Source organism: Nesoenas mayeri (assembly GCF_963082525.1).
Source record: "Nesoenas mayeri genome assembly, chromosome: 23".
Lineage (NCBI taxonomy): Eukaryota > Metazoa > Chordata > Aves > Columbiformes > Columbidae > Nesoenas > Nesoenas mayeri.
The window spans coordinates 2674080-2687977 of record NC_137574.1 but is presented as its reverse complement, the minus strand read 5'-3'; positions in this window follow the sequence as shown (position 1 = coordinate 2687977).

The following is a 13898-nucleotide window of genomic DNA, read 5'->3' as shown; positions in this document are numbered from 1 at the left end:
AATGACTGAGTTTTCACAGAAGTTCCAACCCCTTCCTTGCTTTAATCCTTCGGTGGTTTGAGACACTGGATACTTCATTAAACCACCTTCCCTCCTGCCAAATGGAGCCTGGCGTTTCGAGTCCTTCAGGGTATGTGCTTAGTGAGGGAATAAGCAAACAGCGGAGATGGAAAGAGATGAGGGTCCCTGGGTCTGCGGGAGCCCCGTCCTCGGTGGGGCTTGGGCTCCGGTGCCTGGGCAGCCGCGCTGAGCCCTCCCCGAGCTCCATAGGAAACTGAAGAGGACCCTTTTTCAGAATGAAACTATTGTGGGCAGACACTATAGGGACCAAATAAACTAAATCCTAATTTTTATGGCTTTTGCGCTGAAGTAGCTGATGGAAAAGCAGCGAGGGTGCTGGGTCACCTCACCCACAGCCAGACCTCAGTGATGAGGGATTGGCAGGTCCCCAGGGCAGGGACGGGTGGCGCTGAGCACATGAACACCTCGTGGTTCTTGTCTGCGGGTCCCCAGGTGAGCAGAGGTGGTGGTCAGGTCCTGTTGTGCATCCTCCTGCGTGATGGAGATGCGGAGGGGGAGCTGGTGCCCACCAGGTCCTGGGAGAAGAGGGGACCAGTCCCCGAGAGCCGGGCCCTGGGCTCCCACCACCCGTTCTCATCCCATCAGGATGGGAAACGGGATGAAACGCAGAAAATTGGCAGAGAAGGGACAACCTGGGAGCGTGTCCTTAACCAATGGCCTTTTTTCCCTGCGCCCGGGGAGCCGGCCCGCATTGGAGTTCCTATTTGCAGGGAAATGGAGCGCTATTAAGTCTGCTGTTTATCTCATTTTCTCCCAATGAGATGCGATCGATTTGCTCTCTGGAGGGACATACGCTGATTAAACTGTGAGCGTTTATTGACAGGCCCTGGCGGCTGCTGCGCGCGGCCGTGTGCTGGGGGACCCGCTGCTGCTGCTGCGGGATCCATCCTGATCCACGGCCACTTTGTGCTGATAATGTTTCAATCAGGGTTTATCTTGTGAGCTGGCAGCTGCTTCATCCCGCAGAGGGGAACCATAGAATCACAGAACAGTTTGGATTGGAGGGACCTTCCCAGCTCCCCCAGTGTCCCCCCTGCCATGACAGGGACATCTGCACAGCTCAGGGTGCTCAGAGCCCCGTCCAGCCTGGCCTGGGATGTCTCCAGGGATGGTTCATCCACCAGCTCTCTGGCCAACCTGTGCCAGGCTCTCACCACCCTCAGGGCCAACAATTCCTTCCTCATGTCCAGCCTGAATCTCCCTCCTTTAGTTTAAAACCATCACCCCTTGTCCCATCACAACAGCCCCTGCTCAAAAGTCTGTCCCCATCTTTCTTCTCAGCCCATTTTAAGTATAGAAAGGCCGCAATAAGGTCTCCCTGGAGCTGAACATCCCAACTCTCCCACCCTCTAAACAGAGTGGAAGAACCTTCATGTCGCAGAGCAGGATCCTGGTGCTGCTCCTGTTTGGTCCATGTGAGTAGCACTGTGGCCACCGGGCTGGCACTGTCCCCCCATTCTCACCTCCTGCATCTCCCACCCTTCACACCTCCCACCCTTCACACCTCCCACCCTTCACACCTCCCACCCTTCACACCTCCCACCCTTCACACCTCCCACCCTTCACACCTCCCACCCTTCACACCTCCCACCCTTCACACCTCCCAGATGCGGTTCAGCACCAGCAGCATTTCGGGGTCCACGTGCGCTGGGCGGCAGCGGCACAAGGCAGAGCTGGACCCAGGGAAGGGTTAAAGCTCCGTCCCCCGAGCGCTGACGCACAGATCGCAGCTTCGATTCCAGCTCATCTCTCTTGGCAAAGGCAGATTTTCTCTAAACGAGATCCTCTTGCGCATAACTTGCCTGTAACACCGGGGATAACTGCTCCGCTCATCACTTTGAAGGTTCAATTTCACATTAGGTTTAACGTCTCTTCTGAAGACTTATATATGTAATTCACCCCGGTGTTTAGAAAAATCTCCCACGTCCTTGCTCAGATTTATTGTTGATACCTTTTTCCCTGACGCTGGATGTTGCAGGCGCATCTATCGAACGGTGGGGCTGTGATTTGTGACTCGCCAAAGGGGGTTTCAGGATGCAGAAATAAATGTGCCCTACTCGATTAATAGCTAATAGCCTGCTGAGAGCGTCCCTGGCAGTGTGCTTGGCTTGGGAAAGGGCTGGCTGAGCACAGAGGAGCTGTTCTGCAGGGCAGGATGGATCCCTTTCCGAAAAATGTTAATTAACTTAAAACAAATGCCCAGGAAAGGGCCAGCCATTAGCTGCCTTTGCTTCCTGAGTCTCATCCCTGCTAATTAAGCAGTGTGTCAGTGCAAGTGACCTGCAGATAACACAGCACCCAATTTGCATTTAAATTAAAAACCATATTTTTAAAATAAAGGTTTCATGAAGCCCTGTTTGTTTGTCTTTCCAGGCGCACACGTTACCAAACCCTTCACTGGTTTTTATTGACCGGCTTTTGGGCGGGGGGCAGGTCCAGGCCCTTGGATGCTCCGACACCGCTGGATCTGGAGCAGCTTTGGAGAGCTGTTCACCCTCGGGATGCTCATCTGATGGTGAGAGGCTCTCGGTGCCCTGAGCGGGATGTTGCTTTTCTACTTAGCGTTTTTCCTCCCTGTGTTCTCGTTACCTGCAGGAGCAGCACCAGAGGTCTGTGGTTCCCTCCCCATGTTCAGGCTGTGGCCGTGATTTTATGGAGCGGTTTTCCCTCTGCTGCTCCCAAAATGCAGCACCTGCCTGGCCAGTCTGGCTGCCCAACGCCCGACCTTGCCGGCTGCTGCAATATTAATGAGCAGGTTGTGTAACGAGTGTCGTGACCCCACGGTGACTTATGCTAAACTGCAGCTGGAGGAAGCAGGAGCATCCAGCCCGCGAGAGAGGAGTGTCCGTCTGTCCTGCAGAGCAGAGTCGCCTCTGCAGGGACCTGGCTCCAGAGGGGACAGGGGTTTTGCAGGGTTTTGTGCACAGAGAACAGGAGCTATGGGGAGACCTTCTGATCTCTGAACTGCCTGAAAGGAGCTTGGAGCCAGGGGGTTCGGGCTCTGCTCCCCAGGAACAAGCACCAGGAGCAGAGGAAACGACCTCAAGTTGCACTAGGGGAGGTTGAGGTTGGATTTAGGAACAATTTCTTCCCTAGAGGGCTGTGGGGCATTGGAACAGGCTGCCCAGGGCAGTGCTGGAGTCACCATCCCTGGAGGGTTGGACGGCAGCTCTGAATCCCTTTCATTTCTCCATCTTTCAACGCCATCAGATGTCCTCTGCACGGAGGCTGACGCAGAAGCAGCTGGCCCATGTCCATCCCGCTCCGCAGCCAGCCGGGGCCATGGGGTCATGGCTCCCTGTGCGCGGTGCAGCCCGGGGACGCGGCACCGCGTCCTGCTGCCCCCGCACCTGCTGCTCGCGGTGCTTCTCCCTCCCCAGGAGCCGGTACATTGCTGACCCTGCTGTGGTGATACGGGGTCTCCACTGCGCTGGTGCCGCGGTGGTTCCCGTGTCCTCCCCGTCCCAGCGCTGAGCTCCCGCGGTACCTGCCCGCCCTCCCTTCCCGCTGCCCTTCGCTCCTCTCTTGGGACCTGACAGCTTTGATTTCTTTCTCCTGGTTAGAGAACATGAGGTTTTTGACAGCTGCCTTTGCCATTATTCTTCCCTTAATGCTGTTGTTGTTTTGTGTTACTGTCAAATCGCGGCTTATTAAAGTTCCTCCCATCCCGTCAGCGGCAGATGAGGAGCGCAAAGGGCCGCGTAATCTCCCGGCTCTGTCTGGGGAAATTGCCTTTTATTATTGATAAGGCAGCGCTGCCTTTGGAGGACGTGACTCTGCTGCGTGCGGAGCAGGAGAGCAGCACCCTTGGTCCTGCCGGTGCCGCGGTGCTGGTGGGTGCTCCCGGGGTTGGACAGATGGACATGAGGTTCTCAGGACATGGGGCAGTGCCAGGGGTGGGTTATGGTTGGACTCAATGATCTTGAGGGGCTTTTCCAATCAAAATGATTCTGTGATTCTATGGCTCCTGTGGAGCTGCCTGAGAGAGGAGCCCTGAGAGGATGGGACATCAGGCAGGGGAAATGTGCTGTCCTGGCTTATGTGGGTTGGGGGCTGCTCTGAGCGCTGGGGGGGGTCACACATGTCCGTGGCAGTGCTCCTACCCCACTCAGTCCCTATGGGCCCAGCGGGGCGTCTAGGGGAAACAAATCTGGGTCACCACAAACTCTTTCTTTTTGAACATTAAATATTTATGTTTGTTTACAGGCTGTTCCTGCTCCGGCTGCAGAGGAGGGGCAGCGGTGCCAGGAGCAGCGTGTGCGGGGCCACGTGTCCGGGAGCGGCGGCGCGGGGGTGTCAGGCGGCAATGAGACCCTCAGCTGTTTTATCAGCCGGGCTCAGGTGTCCTTCACCCGTGTGCCCGTGGCACATGGAAGGTCCCGGCCACGCTCAGGTTTGTGGTTGGGGCTGCAGAACCTCTGTAGATCCCTCAGTCCACCTGCTCACGCAGGGTCACAGAGCAGATCACACAGGTGGGTCCAGGGGGTTTGAATGTCTCAGAGAAGGAGACTCCACACCCGCTCTGGGCAGCCTGGGCCAGGCTCTGGCACCTCCCAGCAAACAAGTTTCTCCTCGTGTTCAGATGGAGCCTCCTGTGTTTCAGTCTGTGCCCGTTGCCCCTCACCCTGGCGCTGGGCACCACTGAACAGAGTCTGGTCCATCCTCTGACACCTCCCCTGCTGATTAACAGCCCGACGGGTCCCTGGAGTGGGGTGGTGGACACTGGCCAGGAAGAGAACGCATTGGGAGCGGACACTGGTCCTCTGAGAGCCGATATCCCGTTTCCAGGGTGGGCATTGATGTGCTGATGAGCTCCGGTTACACTTGGCTCTGTGAACAGTCGCACCTTTGCGCAGCGACTGACACTTCCCACGGCTTGCCTAAAAATCCCTTGGCGCCCGTGCGGCTCCTCCGGCATTGTTCGGGGTGCTCCTGGGGTGCAGGATTTGTGCCTGTATCGTCCTGTAACACCCTCCCGTGTCAGGTAACAGCATGGCGAATGCTCATCCCTTTCCTTGGCTTCTCCTCGAGGCGGCCACGCAGAGACCACCCCGCGCTGCCCCCCCAATTCCCCGCGGGAGCCCCAGGACCTGCGATGCTGCAGGTCCTGTGTGATACGAGCTGCTCCCCTGCTTTGGAGCAGGACGGGCTGATGTTCCCTTGGGCTCATCATCCCTCTACCCGAGGAGGGTTTGATTGTGCAATCCGGGCTCTTTGCTGGCTCTGAACTTGCTGTGATGCCAGGAAGGTCATTCCCTTGGCATGAGCCTCCTTGTTTGGTTGTTGGAATCACGAGGCCAACATGGTCCATGTCCCGGTGACACGGTGAGCGGAGACCCCCGGGGCTGGAAAGGCTGAGAAGCACCAGGGTCTGCGGGGCCAGGGCCGCCCTTGGGTGATGGATGGGATGGGAATCTGCAGACTCAGCACGAGCCCAGCAAAGCACTTTACTGCGCTCGTTGGAAGCCGCCACAGCAAGCGCTACTTTTTTTGCTGATAAATCTTGTTTTTAAATTAGCTGCATGTCAAGCTGGTAAATAATGCATCTCGTAAATGGAAAGTGTGTTCAAATCCGGGCTGGAACAACCAGCCTGTGCTGCAGGTACAGCGAGTCCTGCGCAGCAGGGAGAACAGGCAGCAGCAGTACCTGGAAGCCTCCCGGACTCCTTTTCAAATTGCCTTTTAAAATCTTTATTTCCCACAACCTATTCCATGAGATTTTCCCATAAGTGTAAACCCAGGAGTAGCTTTGATGGGAAGATAAAGGTTTTCTGTGTATGAACCGGAGCAGGAGGTGTCAGCCGTCCCCCTCGCTGCTCTGGGAGCATTTGCAGCTGTGTCAGAGCCGTCCCGGTGGGTGTCTCGCTCCAGAGCCCAGCAAACGGCTTCCCCGAGTCCTCACCACCGAGATTTGAGTGGAACAGATTGTTAATTACTATTAAAAGTCCCTGGAGCTACACGGTACCACGTGCTGCCTGCCTGCGTGGAACAGATGGGCTTGAAGCTCCTTGAGGTCTTGGATGCAGGTGGTTTTGCGATGGATAAAACCCCCCGCGATCCCCAGCTCTTTCTTGGGGAAACCCAGTCCTGAGTGGGATGAACTAGGGAGGTCTGGGCTGAGCACTGGAGCCCCCCGGCAGTGCTGGGTGCAGCTGGGAGCCCCGCTGCTGCGATCTGAAGGGCATGAGCATCGCCTCACCTTGGCCGCTCAGCCCTGGAAGTCAGAGCAAGCACCGGCGCAGGGCGCTGTCACCGGGCTGTCCGCGGCACGTCGCTGCCGCACGTGTCGCTCGCATAAAGCCCTGCAGCTGTGCCGTTTGGGTTCCAGCCTGCGGTTGCTTTGGGCACACGCAGCCATGGAGCAAACCTGAAGATTTAAAGTCAGAAAGTGGCCTGGACTCGAGCGGCGTACGGACAGAATTCCTTGTGGCTGCGGCAGAACCCAGTTTGCTGTGTCAGTGCTGTCACCACCATGTGTGCTGGGGACCCAGTGGCACAGGGCAGCACCTTGGCAAACCCACACGGGCTTGGGGTTTGGTGTGATGCTCTGGAGGAGCCGCAGCTTTGCAGGAGGGCAAATAATGGGGGTTTGGCCCATCCGCAGAGCTGCTGCCCATCTTGGAGCAGGCTGGGAGGAGAGTTTGTCGGTGATGAATAATGCGCTGTTATTGGAAGCAATTACCGATCAGCAAAGTGCCGCGGGGCAGCGCGGAGGAGCCCGCGGGATGGATGTGAAAGTAGCACGATAGATTCCTTGAATACTGCTAAATGGGAAGGACTAATTAAAAACCTGGAGGGTTTCCAGGGATAAACATAATGGGATAGCCAAGGTGCTTGCGAGCTGGTGTTAAAAGACAAGTTCTTCGCCGTAGGGGTTGAGCTGACGCAGCAGCAGCTGCAGAGCATCCCACATCCTTCGTCCTTGTGCCAGGGCAGCACCAGCGGGTGCTCGTGGCCCAGATGGTGGCCACAGGGTGACGTGCATGCAGACCCAAGCCAATGGACATAGGGTGATGTGGTGGGATGCAGACCCAAGACAATGGACGTAGGGTGACATGGTGGGATGCAGACCCCAGCCGATGGACATAGGGTGACATGGTGGGATGCAGACCCAAGCCAATGGACATAGGGTGACATGGTGGGATGCAGACCCAAGCCAATGGACACAGTGTGATGTGGTGGCGTGCAGACCCAAGCCAATGGACATAGGGTGACACGGTTGGGGTGCAGACCCAAGCCAGTGGACATAAGGTGATGTGGTGGAATGCAGACCCAAACCAATGGACACAGGGTGACACAGGTGGGATGCAGACCCTGCTGCGGTGCCCAGGGTCCTGCCTGGCTGGCGCGGAGGCTCATGGCACAGCTGGAACCAGGGAGGAGGAAGAGGAGGAGAAGCAGCGCTGAACCTTGCGGTGCCCATCCAGCCACCGCCGCTGATTCCGTTTAAACTCTGAAACTGTTTTCCCACAAAGGTAATTTTCTGCTTCTCTGACTCAATTCTATTCATCTTTTAGAGGGTAATTAGCATCACTTCAGTGTTCTTTTATGCCCAGCTAATTGCACCTTGTTTCAGGAGCGAAAGTTAATGCCTCTCCATTTAGGTTAGAGCAGAAATTTATGATTAGAGATGAGGCCAGGCAGAAACGTGTACCAGGAGTACCACTGCCTGCCTGCCTGCCTTGAGAATTGCTGCCTGCACTGCTGGAAAGGTTTTCCCATTTTACATCTGAGCTGCTCGTGGCTGCTGCAGCTGCGTAGTAACGAGCTGAAGCCGCATGCGGCAGCCTCGGTGGCTGCAGGTGACAGTGGTGACAGCGGGACAGGGGAGTCAAGGGCACACACAGAGTCAACCGGAACCAACAGCCAGATGGGATGTGGTGACGGGGCTCAGGACCCGCTCTGGTGCCACCAGAGAAGCAGATGGGGCTGGATGTCACTGCTGGGTGGGGTCGGCACAGGGAGACCCCTCTGGGCCAGGTCACTGTGTGGCGAGAGCTGCTGGCCAAGTCTCCTGCTATGGCAGCTTTAACGTATGGCTGGTGGTTCTTTACTTTTAGATAGTTTGAGCAAACTGATTGTACCCGTGCCCCCGTGTTTGGCTGTCACAGAATCACAGCATCATTTCGGTTGGAAGAGACCCTCAAGATCATGGAGTCCAACCGTTCCCCACCCCTGGCACTGCCCCATGTCCTGAGAACCTCATGTCCGTCTGTCCAGCCCTCCAGGGCTGGTGACTCCAGCACCGCCCTGGACAGCCTGTTCCAATGCCCCACAGCCCTTTGGGGAAGAAATTGTTCCTAAATCCAACCTCAGCCTCCCCTGGCGCAACTTGAGGCCGTTTCCTCTGCTCCTGGCGCTTGTTCCTGGGGAGCAGAGCCCGACCCCCCTGGCTCCAAGCTCCTTTCAGGCAGTTCAGAGATCAGAAGGTCTCCCCTCAGCTCCTGTTCTCCAGCTGAACCCCCCAGGTCCCTCAGCCGCTCCATCACACTTGTGCTCCAGCCCCTCAGCAGCTCTGTTCCCTTCTCTGTCCTCCCTCTGCAGCTCTTGCTGTGATCGGGATGGCCGATCAACCTCTTTTTCCTGCACCAGCAAAGGCATTTTCTGCCATTCACCTGCTCACAAGCACCAAAATCACAGCCCGGCCAAACCCAACACCGAAGCCTCATGCCCGGCTCTGTTGGGGCTGCTGCCTGCAAACAGTGCCAGGCAAACGCCAACCGGACCACGTGTGTTCTGAGTCCTCATTTGAGGGGCTGCTGATCAGGCATCAGCGACTTTGATAGCGCCAAGGACTAGAAAGTAAATACCTCCGCTATAAATCTTGTCTGCTTTAAAGTAGGTTATATTTTCAAAGCGCTTTAGTTCTCAGGAATTTAATATTGCGATGTCAATTGTAAGACAAGTAATTGGATGGGGAGAAGGTTGTTACTGGAACCTGAGATTAAAGGCAGGATTTGAAACGCCGTGTTGCGTGCGGGCGGGGGGTTTTGTTCGCTGCAAATGTGACTCCGGAGGTTTCGCAGGCAGCGTTTCTGTTTGAAGTCGGCTCTGTGAGGTTCACTGTCCTGCCACGGCTTCAACACGAGATGGACCGTGGAGCCCAAGGTTGGAAGAGAACGCGTCTTCTCGTAAAAGCAGCCGCGCAGCAAAGCACCGGCACGAGGCTTCTCCAGCGCCTCCTCCCCGCCGGGACCCCAGACCTGCGTTTAATCCTCCCCGGGAGTGGGTTGCTTTAATCTCACCGAGCAGTTTATGTTTTAGGTTATTAAAAGCGCTTTGCGCCCACGCTGGGAGAGACTCAGCTGCTCCCAGGGCAGCCTCTGCCTCCCCAGCGCCCTCCCTCTGCTGCTCCTGCCCAAGGACGGAGCTCCTGCTGTCCCGTGGATGACATTTTCCTGCTCTGTCCTTTTCCAAATCACAAGCCGCACCAGCATGAGCCAGCAACGTGTTTTGGAGCTGAGCAGGAGCTGTGGGCTTTGTCAGAGAGACCCTTTCTCAAAGCCGGACCCTGCAGCCCTGGCACCTCCTTTGCCAGAAAACCTGCTCGGCTTAAGGACACGACTTTGATATTTCCAGTCCTAACCTTTCTGTGAAAGAGCGGCTACCAGACAGGTGAGCTGGTCAGCCGTGCCTAATGTAGATTGATAGCGGATCGGCTTTTCTGTCTTAATTTGCTTATGACCTAGAGAATTAGCGGAGAGGATCTGTTATCCTGCCAGTGCACTAATGACTCCTGCAAGAGAAGGGCTCCCCAGGGAAGGAGTGGTATTTGCTAACCTTTCCCTGCCTTGCTTTATATAATAGCACACTCCTCCAAATGTCCTCAGCGTGACTGGCTGCTCCCCTTCTCCTCCATTCTGCATGGTATTTTACTTTTTTAAATTTCAAGATGCAGCACAGTGAGAAAAGGTGCTGAACTCCTTGTGTCGCTCATCCTCCCTCTCCCTTCGGAGCCTATTCTTAGAGATGCTGCTGGTTTAGGAATTCAAAGGGATGCACTTTTCCTCTTCAGGGTGTCCAAAAATGTCCTGTATCCGTATGTCCAGATGGACAGAAAAGAAAGACAAAGGCCAGATTGCACCTCCTTGCTGGCACCAGCACGTGGTCCATGGGCACGATGGCCCAATGCAGGTGGGTACCGACTGCTGGTGTCCCAGCCCTGGTCCTGCTCCTGCTGCCAGCGACAGCCGAAGAGCTTGAGGACAAGTGCTGGGAAGCTCTTTCCTAGGATGTGACATTGATAAATGACCTGTAGGAACCTCCTGAAAGGTTTGTCATATTCATCTTGAGGGCAAAACCTGTGGCTCCCCAGGCCATGAGTGTTATTGCTGCATTTGTTTCAACACAATGGGGTTTGGGTTTGTTTTCTGGTTGGTTGGTTGGTTTTGTTTTTAATAATAGACGTAGCCTTCTGTATGTTTGATTTCAGGCACTGCCCAAATACCTCACCAGGAAAAATAATGTCCCTCTTCAGCTGAGCGTAAACAGGTAGCACTGGGATTGACTGAATTATTTGAAGTATCTTTGGTAGTTCCAGACTAAACCTAAAGTGGGCCAGGACAGCGCTGGAAAAGAAGCTCCCCATGCAGTGAATGTCACGACTCTCCCACCCACCCACCGTGTCCTGATGCGGGAGCCCCGAGGACGGAGCGGCTGAGGATGAGGATGCAGCGAGGAAGGCCAGCAGGCATCAGCCCACCATTGCCAGGGCTTTTTCTACCCGCTAATCAGCCAGGTATTATTCTGCAGTGAGTTCAATCCCATCTCTCTGAGAGGGCTGCGTGGCATCCAGCAATAGGACGAAGCGGGTGAATTACTTTTTGTGCTCTCAGAGATGATAAGGAGCCTGAGAGGCAGCACAGCCTCACTTAGAGAGGATGAAGCCATTCACAGGCTGAAGTTAAGAGAGTGTGAAGAAAGATAAGGAGCTAAAATGAGAATAAAATGAAGGTAGCAGGCACAGCGCAGACAAGTAATCAAAGGAAATTCATTAGTCTGTCAGGCACAGGCAATGGGAGTGGAGCTGTGAGCCCAAAAGGCTGAATGCAATTGCTGGTGCTGAACCAGAGCAAATGGAAATTAATTCTCCTTCTTTGTGTTTCTTTGCAGAAGAGAGAACTGCTGCCCGTCCGCTGGGAAGCAGAGACCTGCTCCGGTCCCCCTGCTCTGCCCAGCGTCCCAGCGCCTGGGGACTGAGCTCCGTGTCCCTGCGGGGAGGTGACAGGTTGGAACCCATGGCTGGGGACCCCTCTGCCTCATTGAGCCTCTGTCAGAGCAGGGGCTGCGGACAGGGCTCCCTGCAAGCTGCCAATGGCAAACCCCACACGGGGCTGCGGCGCTGGCCTCAGCGCTCCTGCCAGGTAGGACAAAATGATGAGGAATTAATTAGCTAATTATGCTGCAGCACTGACCTGGCCTGTCTTGCTTGGGATCGGTGGGCACCAGATCTGACTCCGTCCGAGGTGTTTGCTTGGGGGAGCGTAGGGGATGGTAGAAATAGACAGGCAGAGCAGGGAGATCACCGGCTATGGAGACATCAACGTTTGATGGGACCAGAGGAAATGGACTTAAGTTGTGCCAGGGAAGGTTGAGGTTGGATTTAGGAACAATTTCTTCCCCAGAGGGCTGTGGGGCATTGGAACAGGCTGCCCAGGGCAGTGCTGGAGTCACCATCCCTGGAGGGTTGGACAGACGGACATGAGGTTCTCAGGACATGGGGCAGTGCCAGGGGTGGGTTAATGGTTGAACTCCATGACCCTGAAGATCTCTTCCAACAGAAATGATTCTATGACTCCGTGTGCCATGTTGCCTGGCAGATCGCACCAGCACACGTTCCTGCAAAGCAGCCGCTCTCTGCTCGCTGCAGCAAATCTCCAGGTCTTGCACTGTATAAACAGGGATGCTGAGCTTGGCCAAGCTGCCACCATCACTTCACGCGACAGTCGTGTGCATATACACCCCTCGGCCAGCCTGCCTCCAAACCCTCCGCTCTCCTCGCCTCCAACAGGAATCAGTGCATTAATTACCCTGACAACACAGCAGAAGTGCTAGCAGGTGCGGCTATCACCATTATAAGCTGTCACTTACATCTGTTTTTATTTCTACAACTTCTTGCCATTAAAAGCCTGTAATTAAGATAATTAGAACAAAGATGTTTGCCTTGTAATCAGCATCTATTTCAATAAGATTTTAATTTACAGGCAAAAGTTGTTAACTTATTATTTCGGTAATGTTATATATATTGACAGTGTGCTAGTGGTACCAGGGAAGCGGTTATAGATCCAACTCATTTAAGGTATTTATCATTCATTTCTTTTTTAATCCCTTTCACTTTGATGAACACATATGAAGCCGCCAGGAAACGGCAGAGCAGATCCCCAGGTAAGCCAGGACTGAGCCTTAGGGAGCTGAGCTGTGCCATGGCAAAGTGCTGCACTTAAATTGGATTAGATTTAGATGGGAGATTAGGAACAACTTCTTCCCCAAAGGGCTGTGGGGCATTGGAATAGGCTGCCCAGGGCAGTGCTGGAGTCACCATCCCTGGAGGGCTGGACAGACGGACATGAGGGTCTCAGGGATGTGGGATGTGGCGGAATGGTTGGACTCAATGAGCTTGAAGATCTCTTCCAACAGAAAGGCTTCTGTGATTTTGGTGGCGGGGATGGTGCTCGCAGGGGCAGCGGGAGGCTCTCCGCAGAGGTACAGCCCGGTCAGGGCACCACAGGGATGTCCTGCAGCAGGAGCCTGGCTGGCCTCGAATCTCTCCATAACACTAGAGAGAGAAATTCATGCTCTGGAAATTGATTTCTCACTTTCCACATGTCACAGACTGTTCAAAATAGCTGCTGGCAGCATCCCAGTGTTAACGAGTGCCGGTGACGGGGTGGGAGGTGGGAAGGGGCTGGCTGGCTGTCCTGCCCCCCTCCACCTGCTGAAGGAGCCCAAGCATCTCTACGTTTCCCATTTCCCACACACTCCCCATCCCCATGTCCCAGGTCCAGCCCTTCTTTAGCTCCTGAAATGCATTTTCCCCAAGCAATGTCTTTGGAAAGGGTTTTTGCAGTGACGTTGTCCCTGTGAAGGTTGGGGTCACCCCCACAGCTCCTGCTGGGGAAGGGGAGGGATGGAGTCGTGACGTCCCCGTGCTGGGTACCGCGTGTCCGCTCCTGTTCACCCAACAGTGATGTATAACACAAAGCACCCACCCTCAAGGGCTCTCTGCAGCTTGCAGCTCTTCATTTCCCAGGTTTAAAAATAGCTACAGGCATTATAAACAACCTTGCACAAAGCATGACTTAAAAAACTTGTTTTTCATCCTATCCGTGCTCCTCGTGGGAATGAACGCTCTTATCTCCTCCTTTCTGTGCTCGGTTTACTGCTCTGTGCAGGAGTGGAACATGAACAATACAGCACATCCAGCCCAGCCTCACATAAAGGAAATCATCTGTTTATTTATTTCTGCTTCTGCGGTGCTCCAAGTTCTTCAGGGGTCCTGAGATGAAGCAGCAAACACCGGAGAATCGCATGGAGCCTGTTACCGACCAGGCAATCGCTTTCAAAATGTATAAATCTGCTTACAGAGGAGGGACTTTGGCTCTTTCTCAAGAGCTCCTTCCAAATCCAGGCTCTGTCTGGCAGCCGCCGCGTTAATACACGCTTGCACATTAGCAGTTGTGAAGTTTGTATCTTCTGCTAAAGAAAAAGAAAAGGGTATGAATTATGCAGCAGGGAAGTATAATACGTGAGTTAGCAGTGCATAAATCGTTGGGTGCAGAAATGCTGTGCGGGGCTGGGATGGAGCCTGGGGTGCTCCT